General features: G+C 42.9%; 1 protein-coding gene across 2 annotated transcripts in view; it reads left to right on the top strand.

Moving 5' to 3' along the window:
• The window catches only part of GPR50 (G protein-coupled receptor 50), a 44,992-nt gene that overhangs the window by 21,148 nt on the left and 5,954 nt on the right, over positions 1-17,890 (top strand). The gene's annotated exons all lie outside the window — the stretch shown is intronic.

Genomic DNA, 17,890 nt, shown 5'->3' on the forward strand with positions numbered 1-17,890 from the left:
TCTTTAAGAGTATGATGATTTATGCTCTCAGAATGAGTGCTCTTTCCAGTTTTCCACATCTTTTCAGTGCCTCAACAATGTCTTGGGGAGATTTCTTTTTCCCAAGAAAGGCTGGACCAGATGATTCTTGGGAACCCTTTCCAGCCTGGTTTTCTATGATTCTATGATTAAGTGTGTTTGATTCTTATTATTTTTTCCATATGTAGTTGTGTGGTGTTCTCCATTAAGGCCTCTGTGATTGTGTCTCTGGGAAATGTGTGTACACAGATAATCATTCACATGATACTCTGTGCCAGAGTCAAAATCTGTGTAATTATCTAAACAACTGCATACCCTAAGTGCTACAGAGTTGAAGACATTTGTGGCTTCCAACCTGGGCTTTATGAAATGTCTAGTTTTCTGTTTGATATTTCGAGGGTAATTCATATTATGTCATTCAAGTTTGCAAAATACATCTCCAGAGTATTGGTTCTGGGATGATTAGTAATGAACATTAATCATAATTAAAGGAATGCCATTATTTGAACTTTTGAATTTGTGTCCTTTCAATGTTTATGTGACCGTTGCAGCAGCTGCAAATATTGTTGTAAACATATGACCACATCCATGGAAAGAAATCTGTAAATGATCAGAAGACTACTAAAGTAAGGCTTTCTTTTTCTGGACTTTAAATGGTGTCAGCAGCATAGTAACCTTCCCAAAGTGTTTTCCCTTTTCTTCCTAATACAGAGAGGAGCCAGCTTTGCCTTCTTTTACAAACCCCTGTACATGGATAACAATCCAAATTAATCCTGATACCATCTTTATACACCATTGGCAAATTGCAGGAGAATGCATAAGTAAGGGAGGGTAAATATTTAGAGAAGGTACTGTCATAGCGTGTAGCTAGTGGGTGTGTGCTGTGGACACGTCACCCCAAAACATGTTCTAGGATGCACTGTGGTGAGGTAAGGCACAAAGCATCTTTCTCATCATGTGCCCAAAGAGGCTGGACTCAACACATCCAGGAAATAGCAAAGTTGGGTTTGTTTCCAGAGGGCTTGTTCCCATGCAGTCTCCAGCACGCTCGCCCTGGCTCAGGCTGCACGTACTGGACAGAGCATTTCAATTTCCAGCTCTGCCTGTAGGGAAATGAAGGAACATTTTAAGACCTACTGCTTCTCCTTGCAGAGGTCACACTAGTTCAGTGAGAACTGGGTTTGGCTTCCCATGACACAGCAATCTGAGGGGAAAAAAATATGTGAATCCTGGCATAAATGGATAATGTGAAATGCAGATGTGTCATTATGCTTTGCCCTGCTATCTGCAGGGACAGGGCTGAGCCTTGTGCTTCTGCTGACGGGGGTCTTGCATGATTCCCAAAGTGTCAAAAGTTGAAGACAACTGTACTTTTTGGGTCTCTAGAGAGAGTGTGCAGTGCCCCCACCCCCTGACTTCCCCAGCATTCCATCCATCCTCGTCCCCTTCCTCCCTCACAACCTGTCTCCTGGGTTTTGTTTCAGCCCAATCCTCTATGAAAACAACAGAGGGAATTGGGAGGGGCTGTCATTTTCCTCCTGCTGTCACATGCGTCCCAGAATGAATCTGAGGGTCACTTAAAGTGAACTAGCAGCAGTTTTAAGCATTGCCCTGCATGTACTGCTCTTACTCCTGATTTTTCTCTACTCATTGAATGCAACCTCACGTTAGAGAGGGAACTGTCCTGCTGACTGCAGCAAGCAGGCAGGGCAGAAGGAGGGGACACTTTACTCATCAGCTCCCATTGCTTTCATTGGTGATGCCAGGCCTTGTAGTCACATCTGTGAGTTTTGCAGGAGGGTGGGAATTCCACTCAGTTGTATTGATGTAGGCATGTAGTGCAACCTATGTGTTTTCCTCAGCCTTTTTCTCACCTAAAAGCCTTTTAAGTGAATCCTTTTTGTTTTTCTTGAGCGTGTTTCCTCCTGCCCTACTTTATGTCTCAAGTTAAAAATCACCGTTAAAGGTTTTACAGATAATTGCATTTTTATTGCATCCTGCAGGCAGAGCTCAAAGGTTGAGAGGAAAGATGTGCCAAGCTGGGGTTTCCCTGAGATGATTTCCTTTGTGGTGGAGCATTCTGGCTCCAGCCAATTCTTTAGCCACATTTTCTTTGTCAACCTTCATTATAGAATGTGACCAGTTAATACTAGAAGAAAATATGGCCTTTAATTCTCACTCTTAGGTTTTTTTCCCTGTTTGCTTTCAAACCAGTGATGTTTCTGAAATGTTGAGATGCAGATGTGTTTCTGCGTTTTCTTCCAGGGAGTGAGCAATGGCAACACTGCAGGTCCTCAATGAGTTCAAGGTGATAATGTTTTACAGAAGAAACCTTTGTTGGTGAAAAATTATGTAATCAATTTCCTAGATTCTTTTTTGCAGAAAACAATTTTTTTTTGTGTTGTGAGGAAGAACAAAATAGTGGTTTTGTCATTTTCAGAAATTAAGGTTTTTATGTAAAACTTTCTTGAAAGAAACCCCAACCCAACACTTTAGTTTTATAATGAGAGTAAAAGAGCTTGAAGTCACAGTGAAATATTCTGCTCCCAAATTTCTTCTTGTTTGATGCACTGGAAATTACATTTTCCGAAATAATGAAGAACAAATTGTGTTGTAGCAGGAGCCAAACACTCTTGTTCCAAACAAAAGGTTATTTGTACAACCTGTGAGCCAGGAAGTATGTGAGGAAAGAGCAGTGACACTCCAGATGTCACACTTTACCAATCCTTCAATTTTCAGGTTTTTTGAATTGTGAAGTTTATCTTGTGTTTTGGATGGAAAATATAGATCCAGATCCAAGAAGCAGTCTGTCTTCAGTGGCTTGATAAATTGTTCTTAATTTTCTGGAATAGGTTAATTTCATTTAGGTAAGGAAGGGCAAAAAAGCAGGCTTTTCAGGGCGTTGCCAAAAAGAAGATTAAGTCAGCATCAAATCCATTAGTCAACCGATTTATCTGTGCTGGCTAACACCATTTCAGCCTCTTTGTCTTTCTTTTTTTTTTTTTTTTCCCTTAGGTGACAATTTAGGTAACTCACAATTTCACTGCTGTATTGCAGCATTACATGGTGCTTGCTCTGCATAAAACTAAATTTACTGGCCTCTTAAATTTTTTTTGTAAGCAGATTTCACTTAGTTTTTTTTTGTTTTTTTTTTTTTTTTCATGGCAACTTTTGCTTCTTCTGTGAATGCACCATTTCTTTGAAAACTGATTTCTGGGACTATGCAATCCTAATCATTGTTGTAGGCTTCTGCAGAACATGCCTGTAGTAGAAGTTGCCTCTATTAACTGCACATTTTTACATGTCCATCATTATTCAGTGCCAGCTCTGAGTTTCCTTTCAGGAAACTGAAACACCTGTTCACTGGAACATGTGTTGCAGGCTCCATGGTCTGCGTGCTTGGGGTTGTCTTGGCAGCCTTTGCTTTCCTCATTTTAGTTTCTTATGACAGAGAATTGGAGATTCCTCATAGACAGAGGTTCTGATGTCAGTTGAAGTCTAACCACTGATGGAGACTTTTTTCACCTTTTTTCACCTTTCCTAACATGTCCATATTTTGAGGATTCTTTGCTAATTCCCTGGTGTTATATTTTTCAAATTCTTCCAAGAAACATGTATGCCAGTTATCCCTACCTTTGCTGGTGTCGCTGATGCAATTAGGGATTTAGGGAAAAGTACTGGTTTAGAGGAGACTTCTGCTAATAACTTCTTGCCCACAATGAGTTTTCATCTTCTAATATGAGAGATTGTAGGTGAGTTAGTTTCACTTAAAGTCAGCAGCAACCTCTCAACAGGAAATGTTCCTCTGGTACCATGGTTGGGAATGACTCCATGGAGTTGGTGGGAAGTTTTGCCTATGGAATTTAAAGTTGCATGTGCTACATTCAGCATTTCTCACCTAAACTCCTCCCAGTGTGGGGGACTGTGGGGAACTCCAGGACTGGTAAACAGGGATGTGCTTCTGTCAGTTATATCCCACTTCTTTTGGTTGTTCTTGCGAGTTCCAGGCCCCTGAGCCCGCTCTGCACAGAGCTGTACGGAGCAAAGTGTTCAGTGTGGGAGGGCTGCCCAAGAGCCAGAAGGTGAGCATGTTGGAAATGTTTCCATTTCTATTCTGCCTTCCAGCCAATGTCATCCTCGTACTTGTAGGTATCAGTGAATCCACTGGAGGCAGATCTTTTGCTGGCAGAGCAGGAAGCCGAAACATGCAGAGGCAGCGGTTTGCTCATGCTGCATGGCAATTAACTGGAAAAGTCCTTGCTTGAAACAAGAATGTGTCTCTCATTTGTCCTTACATTCAGTTCTCCAATATAAGACTAGCGCTTACTAATTAAATGCAGAATTACACAGTGCAATCACCTTTTGTCCTCTAAAGAAATAGAGAAGAAAACCTGTCAGCACCGCACTCTCCTGCTGTGGGATAATCTGGAACTGGCTGCTGGTTATGTACTTAATTTGTTTGGTTTGTCAGTGTTTATTAGGAGTCTGATTGAAGCAAAATCATCCTGCCCCCTCTGGAAATCAGTGTCCTTCCAGCAAAATGTACAGCTTGGCTTGCAGGATACTTTTTAGCCCCAAGTATTTCCCTGTGGTTTCTGTGGTACCTTTACAAAATCAATTCCAGGTGTGACTTGTGTATGCCTTATACAATCCTGTCTCCCCAGCAATCCCAGCTGCTTTCACTGGTCACATGTCACCAGTGGCACAAAGAATTTGGGAGTGCTGGTAGGTGGTGACAGGTATGGCCTTGACCTCTCTAGGAAGAAGGAAATGTGTAGTCTGTTCCAGGATGGCATTGCTGCTACAGGCCCATCAGCACCCTCCATGCTGAATCCTTGCATATTATAATGGAATATTGTACCACCAAGTGAACAGCAGTAAAATTCAGTCTGGTAAGATTTATTACTTTAATATTGGAGGATTTAAGCTGATACCAGATTAACATATTCATAGGGTTTTTAGGAACTGCTTGGGTATTAACTGCTTCCTTTTAAACTGAAAACTTTGCAAGGGTGTCGCATCTCTTCTGCGCTAATGACTCAGTCTGTCTTTGTAAGAGGTTGAATTTCTTTACATGATGTTTTGAGACTAAATATGAGAGGGGAAATGGCCCTTAATTTTAACAAGTTCCCATTTGGTTTAACAGCTGCTCTGAGATCTCTCTTGTCTTTTTGTCTGTGTTTGCCACTTTGGCAGTGTGTTTCTGGTTGTCAGAGTCGTACAGAGTTCTAATGAAGTGCAACACTTTTTTCTTTTCCCTACAGCTGTTATTTGTGATTTGATATAACTCTGCGTTGTGAGAGTTTTATTCCTGAATAGATGATAAAAGGACAGCTAGTATCAGAAGGCAGTGCTGGCATGAGAGTTTCTGCTTTGTTGCTAACATAGAAGAAGCCATCGCTCTCCTTTTAAAGGATGCATTATGAGGCTGAATTTGGGAAAGCCTTTCAACTCCTGAGGGAGCCAAAGCCAGCCTCTTCCCCTGTTCTCCCCCTTGCTGCTGGCCTGTCCTAATTAGCAGTTAAACCCCACGCCCTGTGCTCCCAGTGCCAAGACACTGACTTCTGGCAATCACTCGAGGTTTGTTTTTCGTTGCAGTGCAGTAAACAGTGTGTGTTCCTGCACTGTGCTCCCAGATGAGGGCTGTGAGACCTGCTGAGTCAGCAGACATGGCCCATGCTCCCTGGGGTTCATCTTGTCTGCCCCAGAGCGGGGAGATGTGGCAGCCAGAGCGGGGTGACGTGGTGGCCTGGGCACAGTGTGACCCTGGGGAGGCTCTTGGGTGGTCCAGACTGCAGAGTTTGCTGCAAGAGCTGGACTCTGTTATTTTGTGTAAACCTGTTATTGAATCTGCAAATCCTGGTTCCTTACTCTGATGTTACAAATAACCCCCTGATTCCGTAAAGTACATACAGAACTCAGCTGAGCTATTTCAGTGTTAGACATTTCATGTGGCTGTTGTACAGGGATGGTCCTGCTGGGTTGACAGTGACTCCCATACTCTCAAGATGTTTTTTGAGCTGCCTAAATGAATGTGCAACCAACACTGGTGTGCTCCCTTGCCTGACAGGGAAATACACACCATATCATTGCTGCCAGCTCTGCTTGGGAAGCAGAGACAATTTGCTGGACTCCACTCATTAATATGCAAACCTCTCATCCATTGCCAGCAATGTGCCAAACAAATTTTTGGACGGAATTTCTGCAAAGCTCTTTGTAATGCACACTAACCTTGCCTTATGTCTCCCTGTCCTCTCTGTGTTTCTGTGCTTTTGGGGTTCCCTTTGAAGGAGGAGGTGGGAAACATGCCGTGAGTTTTCATTCCCTACCTGGATATGTCTGTGTTACACTGCGGCTGAGGACTACAAGCCCTCATCCTTTCTAACCTTGCCAAATCAACCCCTCTTAGAAAAGTATCTTTAATGATATGTGATATTCCCACTGCCCTGAAGATTTCACGGTGAATGTATGGCATTGGTATTTGTTACAAATACTTCTCCCTAGAAGACTCTGCATTAAGCCCATGCTTCATTTAATCCTTAAAATTTCTCTTACTTTGGAGTTAGTTCATAAACAAAATTACTTTATTAGGGACAGATAACAACATGGGGTTTCAGCAATTAAATGAAAAGTAGCAGGGAATCCTAAGGAGAGGAAATGGAGGGTCATAAATGGTTCTGAAGAGACTTGAAGGCAGGGATTAATATCTAATGCTTAATGAATGACAGCTCTTCAAAAAATGCTGTTAGATAAAGCAACATAGGAGTGGAGAAGAGGGCTTTTCAGAAATTGCACAGAGTGAGAGAGGCTTTTCTTTTAAAAATTTAGCAAACTTGACCATTTCTCTTGTCTTTGGAGAGGGTGGCAAATGAAAGCATGACCTCTAAAACTGATAGAAATTCCAACACTTAGGAGCAAAAGGCGGTGTGAAAAGCTATAGCTTTTTCCTCTATTTTGCCCCTGCCAGAGGAGAGATCTCACACTGAAGATGCTGAGTTATTCCTTTGTTTCTGAGTTTACTCAACCAGCACATTCCTAAAGGTTTTTTTTTTTTTTAATGGTAGCAGGTAGGGTAGAAGGTAGCTTGGATTTGAGTAAGGTCAATGTAGTTATAGAAATCATAGAATCATAGATTCATTAAGGTTGGAAAAGATCTCTGAGGTCATCAAGTCCAACCATTAGCCCAGCACTGCCATGTTCTCCGCTAAGCTATATCCCTCCAGTGCCACATCCTGTCACTTTTGGAACACTTGAAGGGATGGTGATTCCACCACTTACTTAGGCAGCCTGTTCCAAGTGAAGAAAGGCTCCTCCTTGTCAGCAGTTTTTAAGAGCTGAGGCTGAGGGGGATGATCAGTCACCCTCCCAGAGTCCCTTCAGCTCTGTTGCTGATGGGTTTTATAGTCACACCCTTGGCTGTACAGACATGAAGGTGGGGAGCAGAGTCTCCTTTACCAACCTCCAACTGGCTTGAAAGGTCCTCTCAGGGTTAGCATTAAAGGGCTGCATGCAGCCCTCACCTCCTGGGTTCCTGATGGAAATCGTGAGGCTCAAGTTAACACATTTCCACTTTGAAGTATGGAGCTGTGGATGTGGATGTTAAGTAGCTTCAGAGAGAAGAAATGTCTGTGATTTATTTCTTGCTGAGAAATTTCATTAGGGAGAAAAAGGGAAAGGAGGGGAAGAGTTTTAAGGGGATGCTGAAAGCACCATCAATTGATGGTGGTTATACAACTCTAAAAGTAGGCCTGCCCTTATCACTACAGATTAGAAAGTAGGACTCGGGGGTATTCCAGGATTAGGCAATTTAGCTAACTACGTCAGAGTTTCTTTGGCTTATGTGGATGGCCTTTTTTCAGCAACTTTTATTCTTTCTGGAGCTTTTTTTTCCCTTTTTTTGCTGAGGGCAAAGTATAGTTTGTAAGAGCAGAATCCAGCAATGCTCTTCTATTGGAAGCTGTTGATAGCAAAGTGTCTGCCAGCCTCTTCAAGTATTATCCACAAGTGTGAGATCTGCCCTTGAATGTGTGTATTGCTGCCTGTAAGTCTGACTATTTACTTCCTTCAGTAATTTAGGTGTCACTGTCCCATGGAGTCTTATATGCCTTCAAGCCACTTGGATATTATCCACCACTAGACTCCCGCTGAGATCAGTGTTAGAGCACACCCACTTGAACCATTTGTCACAGAGGCTCATGTTGGAACACATTTACTCTGGACTTTACTGCAAAAACATCTTTTCTCCTTTTATAGACCCACACATTGCACCTCAGTGTTTTGTAAGTCATTAGGAAAAGAACAGTAGCACATGCCATCCAGCAATACATTTGGGACTCCCTAGTCCAAGTTTTTCATATCATTGATCATTTCTTGTTGTTCATCCTGTACCCACGCTTGACATGAGTTCTGTAAACCCTGTGGAATATCTAGAGTGAAACTTCTGCTGATGTTCTGGGAAACAGTGTTTTTGGACTCCTTTCTGGGAAAATGAGGGCATGAGAGTTTTTTTTTTTTTTTTTTTTTTTTCCAGTATCATTATATTCTTACTGAATCAACTTTAACTGTTTGCATTGGACTTTTGCCTGTGTAATTGTATCAGAGTCCCTAAAGTGTTTTCAGGTGAAAGTAACTCTCCATTTCCAGTGGGATTAGTAAATAGTTATGAATGAACCAGGAGGTCCAGAACAGATTTTCTTTTACTTTCTTTTCTCCTACTTGCATGCACTATGTCTCTCACAGTTGACACAGTCTTGATGAAGCCATGACATCTTGGGACTCTTTCTTTGCCTGTTAATTTTGCGAGGAATATTACTTCTCTTCCTAGCAGATTGTGAAAGCTGGATGAACAGTACTTCAGGTATCTCAGCCTTTTTCATTGCCCTAGGTCATGCTGCTTTCCTGTCCCTCATGGCATCATTTCCCTTCCAGCCTCATCTCCACTGCTGGTGCATACTGTGGCTGTACCTGCTGCGTGCCAGGTTCAGCGTGAGGCCACAGGAGAAATAACTGTGGGCTCTAGGGAATTCTATGATCTAAATCTAGCCCATGGAGATTTTTTGTTTGAAAAAAATATATTAAGGTCTTCTGAAGAAAAGCCAATCAATTGGGGCACAGCACTCCCTGTAAGGCATACCAGGACTGTGCTGTAGCTTTCAACTAGGCTATCACCTTGGAGATAATTTGGATCCAAATGATGTTTCTTTTCCCTAAGTCTAGTGGCAAATGCTGTGCAGAAGCACAGGTGATTATCACCCTGCTACTGCCCTAACACCCAAGCCTTCATTTAGGTAACCTAGAATTTGTTCTGAATGAGTTAAACACTAAATGGCCTTCATCAATGGAAACATTTTTGTATGGTGACTGTTTCTTTAGTAGCTTCATCATTTCCCTATGCAATTAAAAAAAAATTGTAGGGAAAAAAAACCACCTCCCATTCTCACCAGCTAAGCAGGAAGAGCTGGGACTGGAGAGAGACTCATCCCTGGTATGTTAAGGCTGGGAGGTCAAGACAAGTTATTAATTGTGGCAGGGTAGCATCTGCTCCTTTGCAGTGGATGTTTGTGGCTGTAGTGACTGGTGCTGGCACTACGGTTTAGTCAACAAAATGCTGGTGAGGCACAAGGAGGAGCAGGACCAGCTCCCAGGCTCAGCTGTGGTGGTTCAGCAGGGCTCTCCAGGGCAGTCAGACAAGATTTTTAACACTAAAATGAGCTGTGTGTTCATATCTGACTGTATGCTCTGCCTGACAGCTGCCTAGGAATTGGTTGCTTGCACACAGCTCCTTTCTGGGAACACACTTTGACCAACACCAATAGCAAAGGAGCGCTATTAAGTCTATTAAGCCTGAGTTGACAGATTTTTTTTTTTCTAGAATAGTAACAGATGGCAAATGGTGGTGGTACAGCTGCTAGGACTGGGAGAGGATGGATGTTGGTTTGTCGTTTCAGTGGATGCTGGCAATAATTCATATTTATGTTTATACAGGGTCTTTCCTCTTTGAGAGCACTTTACAAACCAGGTGATAAATAAAGGGCCTGGAGTTAACATGGGCTGGTAGAGCTCATCCCTGTGCCCATGTGGCCAGTGTGGGAGGGTAAAGGGCATTGGCCTGTGCTTCCTACACAGCCTGGAGGTGGATGAGGCAGCTGCTTTACATAACACAGTGCCACTCAGCAGGGATTTCCGGCAGAAAAGGAGGGTACACAGCTGGAATTCAGGGGGTGACACTGGTATCCAGGGTGTCAGGTGCTACTTTGGGTAATTGGGCTGACCTCTGGCTGTGTGGAGTTTTGTGTAGACTCTTCCCAAAGACATCTGTGTCCCACAAGAAGCTGCCTTAGGGAGTAGGTAGCCACCAGCCATGCTGTCCTTGCAGAGTCAGACACGGCAGCGAGGGCTCTGCAGATCACCTGGCTCTGGCAGAGCTGCTGAGGCTTCCTCTCACTCTGTGCAAGCTGGGGGTGGCTCCAAGGCCCTCTTGACTCTGACGCTCTCCATCAGCCTTGCTGGGATGTGCTGTGAAGGCAGGCAGTGTTTCCAGGCCCATCTTTAGTCCAAGAATTTGGAATTTATATGAAAAGGAATCAAGATTTTTGTGTGGATTGGCTCACGGTCTCACAGTGTTACTGCAGGTGATGAGTTTGGTGGATATAACAGTGAAATGACAGAAATCTGGGGCTCATAAGCTGAAAGGGTACTTTTTAGTGCTTTTTTTGTATTTATTAGGAGCTGGATCAAGACCACCACTTACTCCTCCTCCATTACTAGCAGACTCAGTTGCCATAATTGCATCCAGGAAAAACATCCCACTAGCAAGAGCCAAGTTTAGAAATCCATAAGAATTACAGCACTGTAGTTTTCCCTCATGCAAAGGATCAGAACTTCCAGGAAAACACAGGAAGAAGTCATTAAAAGGCACTTAAATGAACATTAAATGGTATTTTAGAAACTTGAAAAATGTTGAAGGTAGGTAAAATGTCAACTTCATATAATTTTTCCTTTCTTTATACTATATTCAGATCACCTTTTCAGGAAGGAGTGCTTAAGGTGAGCAGGATGTGTTAGGATTAATGGGTAATAACATTTGGAAAATTGCCAAATACTGTTTCCCTAAGATGGTGTAAAAACTTTTTTTTCTTTATAAAGTATTTGACATTTTGAAGATGGGGAAGTTGCTCTGCATTCGTACCAAAAGAAGGCTGACCACTTTTTAAGCATTCAGAAGCCATAATTAAATAATTTTTATTCATTTGAGAATGAATGTCCAGCTACCATTTGTGTAACAGCAAGAGAAAAATCCTCCCCTTTACATTGCTTCCTGTGTAATGGTAAGTGATATAAGGAAAGGTACAAAACAATGCTACTGGGGCCATTCTCTAATTTCTAGCTCATTTCCACAGACTTCTGAGCTCAGCTAAGGCTGTGAATCTGGCTGATCTTAGCCAAATGAAAGTTATGAATCTCTGGGGTGTGAACAGTCCAACTATTGCCCTATTCTGCATTCAGTTAGAGTGGCTGAAGACATGGCTCAGGTATGGTTTGGCAGCAAGACAATTAGAAAGTCATGACTTAAAAGTGTAAATCCGGTACATCCAGTCCTTCACCTGGCAATGTAAGCAATTCTTTAGCCATCAGCCAAGGTAATATATAGTGCATAACAAATGAAATTGAAGCCCTACAGGGCTGGTCCTTTCTTGTCCAGTAAATACTCTGAGGTTTTTCTCCTCCTTTCTCAGAGGTCCAGAGGGAAGGGCAGCTTTCACAGCTCTAGTGATGTACTGATGAGAAGGCTCACGGAGTCAGTGATGCCAAACCTGTGCAAAGTGCCTGGTCACAGCAAGGAGGAGGAGGAAAGTTTGCTTTGTGGACTGCCTTGGCCTTACTCTGTGCATCTGCAGGGCTGGCACAAGGCAGGGAGCAGCTCTAAGTGCCCACAGTTTTCCCACAGGGAATGATGCCAGCAAACCAGATAATAGTTGGTAGCCCATAGCATACTGCTGTTTTCTGGCTTTGTGGTTGTCCTGAGAAATCTCAAAGGACTGTTTTCAGGAGTTAAATTATTCTGGAGTTTCATGCATTTTTTAGGACTTTCATAATGTCCTTAAATTGGATATTTCCACATGTCTAATCATATATCCTAAGAATGCTGTGGGCTGGCAATACCTCCTGCCCTTTTTGTTATTACCCTGTGTATCATTTTATGCAGCACAGTCAGGATTTGAGAGCAGCTGACAGCCCAACTGCACTGTCTGTTTAACTGCAGGAAACCACACTTTATCCCTGTCTGAATGCTAATGGAGTAATGATAACAGATAATTAATTGAATGCCTTTTCCTTTCTTTTATCCCTCTCTTTGAACATACTCCCTAAGTACACAAATAAAATCCTCAATTAAAATTTATGGATTAATGAATTGAACAACAAATCTTTTTTTTTTTTTTTTTTTTTTTTTTTTTTTGGCCTGGATCTCAGTGAGAATTTTGCTGATTTTCACTTGTGCTACCCTGTCAAACATTTTCAGTTGTCAAAATGGGTAAGTATACACTGGGCTGTCATGTGGGTACATCAATGTATCAGTGCTTATCAGAATGATGGAAAGAGATAACAACAGTCTGGGATTCCTCCTGTGTCATTGTGTGTGGTGTTCACACTGCCCTGGAAGCCAGGAGCTTGTAAGGATCAGTGCAATGGGGCACACTCCCCTACAGAAGGATTACTCTTAATGCATTTTGATGGGGTAAATATTATCTACCCAGGAACGACCCTTTATAGTTTGTGACATAAGAAATGCTTGCCAGAGAGAGGGCTGCAGGCTCAGCATCCTCCAACACCACAGCATGGCCATGCACTTAATTACAGCAGTACATGATCAGTATGATTGCACATGCTCAGTGGTATTTTTATGTCATAAAAAGAAGAAAATTGATCTGAAAGCGTTTTCTATGAACTGCCACTTAGTTTGCAGAACTGAGCACACACTTTCCATCTGCAGGCCGGAGGTTAGTGACATACAAGCAATCACACAGCAAGTGGCAGGTAAAAACAAACAGGAAAAAGAGGCTATCACAGCTAATAAAGAGTCTTGTTGCATGCTGAATAAAGCTTTTTATGACTTAATTTTTTTGCTTGAAGCAAATAGTACATTTTGTTTCTGTTTTGCAGTGAGCATAAGCTTTGGAAGGTTAAACAGAGAGTATTAGATTATGGTAAGTGGTCATCAGAGGCTTGCTTTACAGTCATGGCCTGTTAAATTGTTTACTGAACCTCATTATATATATGTCTCTGAGGCTGATGTATGTCTTAAATCCCATTTATCTGAAGACCTGAGTCTGTTGATTTTTTCATAAACTGTGAATGAACAAACATAAAATTTAAGATTCACTTTATTATAAGCTGTGGTTTATAGTATAATTGTAGTAGTAAGAAGTCACTGCAAACATACCAGTTGCATCAATAAACTTTCAGCATTTTGTTTAATATCTTCATTGATGATCTGGATGAGGGGACTGAGTCCACCATCAGTAAATTTGCAGATGACATGAAGCTGAGAGCATGTGTCAATCTCCTGGAGGGCAGGAGGGCTCTGCAAAGGGACCAGGACAGGCTGGATGGATGGGCCAAGTCCAACAACATGAAGTTTAATAAGTCCAAGTGCCAAGTCCTGCACTTTGGCCACAACAACCTCTGCAGTGCTACAGGCAGAGTGGCTGGACAGTGGCCAGGCAGAAAGGGACCCGGGGGTACTGGACCGACTGAACATGAGCCAGCAGTGTGCCCTGGTGGCCAAGAAGGCCAGTGACATCCTGGGGTGCATCAGGAATAGTGTGGCCAGCAGGAGCAGGGAGGTCATTCTTCCCCTGTACTCGGCACTGGTGAGGCCCCACCTCGAGTGCTGTGCCCAGTTCTGGCCCCTCAGTTTGGGAAGGACATTGAGCCGCTTGAGCGCATCCAGAGGAGGCAACGGGGCTGGAGAGGGGCTGGGAACACAAACCCTGTGAGGAATGGCTGAGGGAGCTGGGGTTGTTTAGCCTGGAGAAAAGGAGACTCAGGGGTGACCTTATCACTCTCTACAACTTCTGAAAGGTGGTTGTAGTCAGGTGGGGGCTGATCTCTTTCTCCAGGCAGCAACTGACAGAATGAGAGGACACAGCCTTAAGCTGTGCCAAGGGAAGTTTTGGTTAGATGTTAGAAGGAAATTCTTCACTGAAAGAGTGATTGCGTGCTGGAATCATCTTCCCAGGGAGGTGGTGGAGTCAGCGTCCCTGGAGGTGTTTTTAAAAAGACTAGACATGGCACTCAGTGCCTACTAACACCAGGAGGTATTAAGTCATAGGTTGGACTAGATGATCTTAAAGGTCTTTTCCAACCTAGTTCATTCTGTGATTCTGTAATTCTCTATTGTGTATCTTAGCACAATTTTATCAATACAGGTTTTTAGACCTGCTTTTATACAGCTGTCATTTAATCTGGCAGAAGCTGGACAGACACCAGGGTCTGATCTCACTGCTGGGAAGAGGTTGGAAGAGGAAGGTGGCTAGTCATGCAGTGAGTCCCATGGCACTCATCCATTGTGCTCATGGGTCAGCTTCTCACTTGCTGCCTTTGAAGCTGTTGTGTGTGGTTTTGTTTGCCTCAAAATGCTGTGCTGGGCACTGTCTATTTGGGAGCAACTTGAATCCCTGAACAGAGGAGGGGAGGAAGCAGCAGCCTGGACAGCAGGCTCACTTGGAGTTAGACTGTTCCAGGTGAGCAGAAGTTGATCCACACAACTATGTCTCTCCTTTGGTGCAAATCCTGTCACTCAGGACAATTCAGTTTCAGCATTGGGTGTACAGGTAACAGTGCTAACTTCAGGTTGCATTGAGCATCTCTGTGTTGTTCACCTGAAGGAAACAGTTTTGTAGTTCTGTAATACTTCAGCAAGGGATGCAAAAGAACTTCATACGAATAACAAAGAAACAAGAGGTTTGGGTGTTTGAACATTTTGAGATGTACAAAAAGAGACAACTTTCAGAAAAATGTTTTATCTCCTTCTCCCTTCCCTCACCTTTTAACTCTGGTTCTAGGTTCAGGATATGTAAACCACAGCCTGTAAAGGACAGCCCACAGCTGCTGTGTGGGAAAAATAGGGAGAGGCTGGATCTGTGCAACTGGAGCTTGGACACCAGGGGATTTCCAACAGCCTCTTGAGGCAGGCAGTGCCAGTGACCCTGGTGTTTGTACAGTGATGCTCAGTTAATCTCTGTAGAACGATACCTGCTTGGATGAAAGTCAGGTGCTGTTGGGGCAGCCTGCCAGTGAAGACTTTTACGTATGTGGTTTATTGATTTGCAGAATTCATTGAGATATTTCCAGATTTCCTAGAACCAGGGCATGACAATAAGTCCTCAGATAACCTTTGTTGTTGGATAATCCAGGCAGAATGAGAGGTAGAGCCAGGGAACTGCTGGAGTACAGGAGCGGACTGCTGGAGTGGGCAGAAATAGGTTTATGGGAGCAGAGGGGGAACTCAAAGAAGTGCTAGGGCACGAGATGTTCTGGGATAAATTCCCTTTTGCATCATTTGCACATGCTTATAATCTGTTCTGCAGCTGGGCTTCAGGTTGCTTGGAGTTGTTTTTTTTTCCCTAAGCAATTGTGGATTACACTGTGAACAGTGTGTTGTACCTTTATAATCTGTAGCTTTGTGTTGGACTTCTGTAATGTAAAAGAATTTATAATTTCTCTGAAAATGTGGGTAAGTTTGTATTACCAGTGTTATACTTGCCTTTCTCCACATTCCTGCCTCTTCATGTCTGACTCTCTAACTGGGGATGGAGCACAGTGGCACATGAGCCACTGTGTTTATACTAAGTAGAAATTAAAAAAAGGATGGAAAATGTGAAAGCTAATAAGGAAATATAGTCACATGCCAACAAAGAGAAAAAGATACATCTGAAAATATTGTTGCAGCAGATAAATTTAAATTGGAGATAAAGCCCTACTGGTATTATTTATGGGCCAGACTCTTTTGCTTTATAGTGGGAAAATGTAAAAAAAGCAGTAATGAAGATCATTGGCAGGAGACTGCTCTTTACCTTTTCTAAAAGCCTTATATTAGATGGCTTCCCATTCTGTAGTGTCTTTGGGAAGGAGGGTCCAACCTCATCCTACAGAGGGAAGGACACAAGCTGTTGGTGCAGGGCTCAGCACACGGTGGTCTCATAGCAAACCAGGGACTGCAAGGCTAAAGCAATGTTTAACTCAGATTACTCCTACTTTAATAATTAGCCAATAGCCAGTTCCCACGCTTTGAAGGGCATGTTCTGCTTTGGTGACATGCAATGTGCCCCCTCTTTTCAGTACTCAGCCATTAAAAATGCACTGATTTCCAGGACTGACCTGCAAGCGGCTGTTATATGGGTCTGACTTGACCCTTCATCTCACCAGAAGAAAAGGATGAAGTTGAGCACATTCCCACATAAACTGGGGAAACAGTACTGAGTGAACCCTTCTGCCTGCATTTCCAGGCACCCAGCACCCTGCCTGGGCCATAGGTCTGCTGGTGGGTCGGAGAGGTGAGACTGCACCATGGAAGGTACAGAGCAAGGAAGGGCAGGTTTGCTCCCTGAGTGAAGGAGGAGATTATTCTTTTCTTGATAAAACCATCTCATTTTCTCCCTGCCATGAAGTTGTGTCAAAATAATACACACAATACTGTGCTCTTGGGTTGAATTCATCCTGTGAATATTATTTCTATAGATTTTTTTTCCTTATGTTTTTACTTCCTTTCAAATATTCAAGTTGATTAAGAAAGACTAGCAGAAATGGTTTATTTCTTCCAGCAGCTGGCAGTGAAGTAGGAGTAGTGATTTTCCCTATGATTTTTCTAAGATTTGGATTAAATCCATGGATGTGGTGTTTTAAGTAGGGAATATTCAGCTTTGTTGTGCTCTGCCTGGTTCAGAACTGCACGTTGAATGTGTCTCTTTTATGCTCAGCAAAGGCAGAGACTTGCTTCCTAGCTGCTGGTGTATAAATGTGTATCCACGTAGGACAGGTCTGTTGAAGAGGGAGAGTTGTGGTCCAGATAGTGGAGTCTGTCTCCAGTATCCTCTGGAAGTCTCCTAAACTGAATTGTTGATACTTTTCTGTCTCTGTTTTGCTCTCTTGAAAATTGTTTTAGAAAAGGTTTCCAAAAGGAAATTCTGGTGCTGGGGGCACATTTTCTTTTTGGTGAAGTGCATGTTTTTGATTGAGTGAATAAAAGTTTTGCTGCAGAAGAGCATTCCCTCCGTGGGGTACTTGCAGCCTCACTAAGCCTGGCCACAGTTGGTTCTGCCCTTGACAATGGGCATAAATGGAATTAATTATATGGGGGACCAGGCTCAGTAACTGCATTTTAAAAGGCTCTCAGTAAGTTATTAAATCAGCAAGAAAGCAGCACTGAGGCCCAGCAGATGCAGAAGCTGTGTGCTGTGGTAAACCTGTGTATGTAAAATTTCTCTCTAAAAAGATTTTAGCACTTCACATGACCTCTGCTAATACTTATTTTTAAGTGACAGTCTGTGTCAGCTGCCTCAGCTGCACATTGCCGGGGGCTGTTCTCCAGTCTGGACTGCTTTCCGGTCAGAATGAAGTGGCCTGATATGAGCTGTTGACTTGTCCTGATAGTTTTTGTTGGCACAAACATAGCCATGACCCAACTGCAATGGCAATGCAGCCATGCTTTCCAACAGCCTTTGGGTGTCTTTCCCAAGTGCTAAAGCCTGTGACGTGGTTGAATCAAGATGTAAGGGAGTCTTTTCAGGGATACTACGCAAAAATACCTCGTTTTAGTGTTTTTTTTAAATATGTATCTGCTTCACTAGACAGCAGGATATGAGGTTTTGAA

The sequence above is a fragment of the Vidua chalybeata genome, chromosome 14 (assembly GCF_026979565.1).
Source record: "Vidua chalybeata isolate OUT-0048 chromosome 14, bVidCha1 merged haplotype, whole genome shotgun sequence".
Taxonomy (NCBI): Eukaryota; Metazoa; Chordata; class Aves; order Passeriformes; family Viduidae; genus Vidua; species Vidua chalybeata.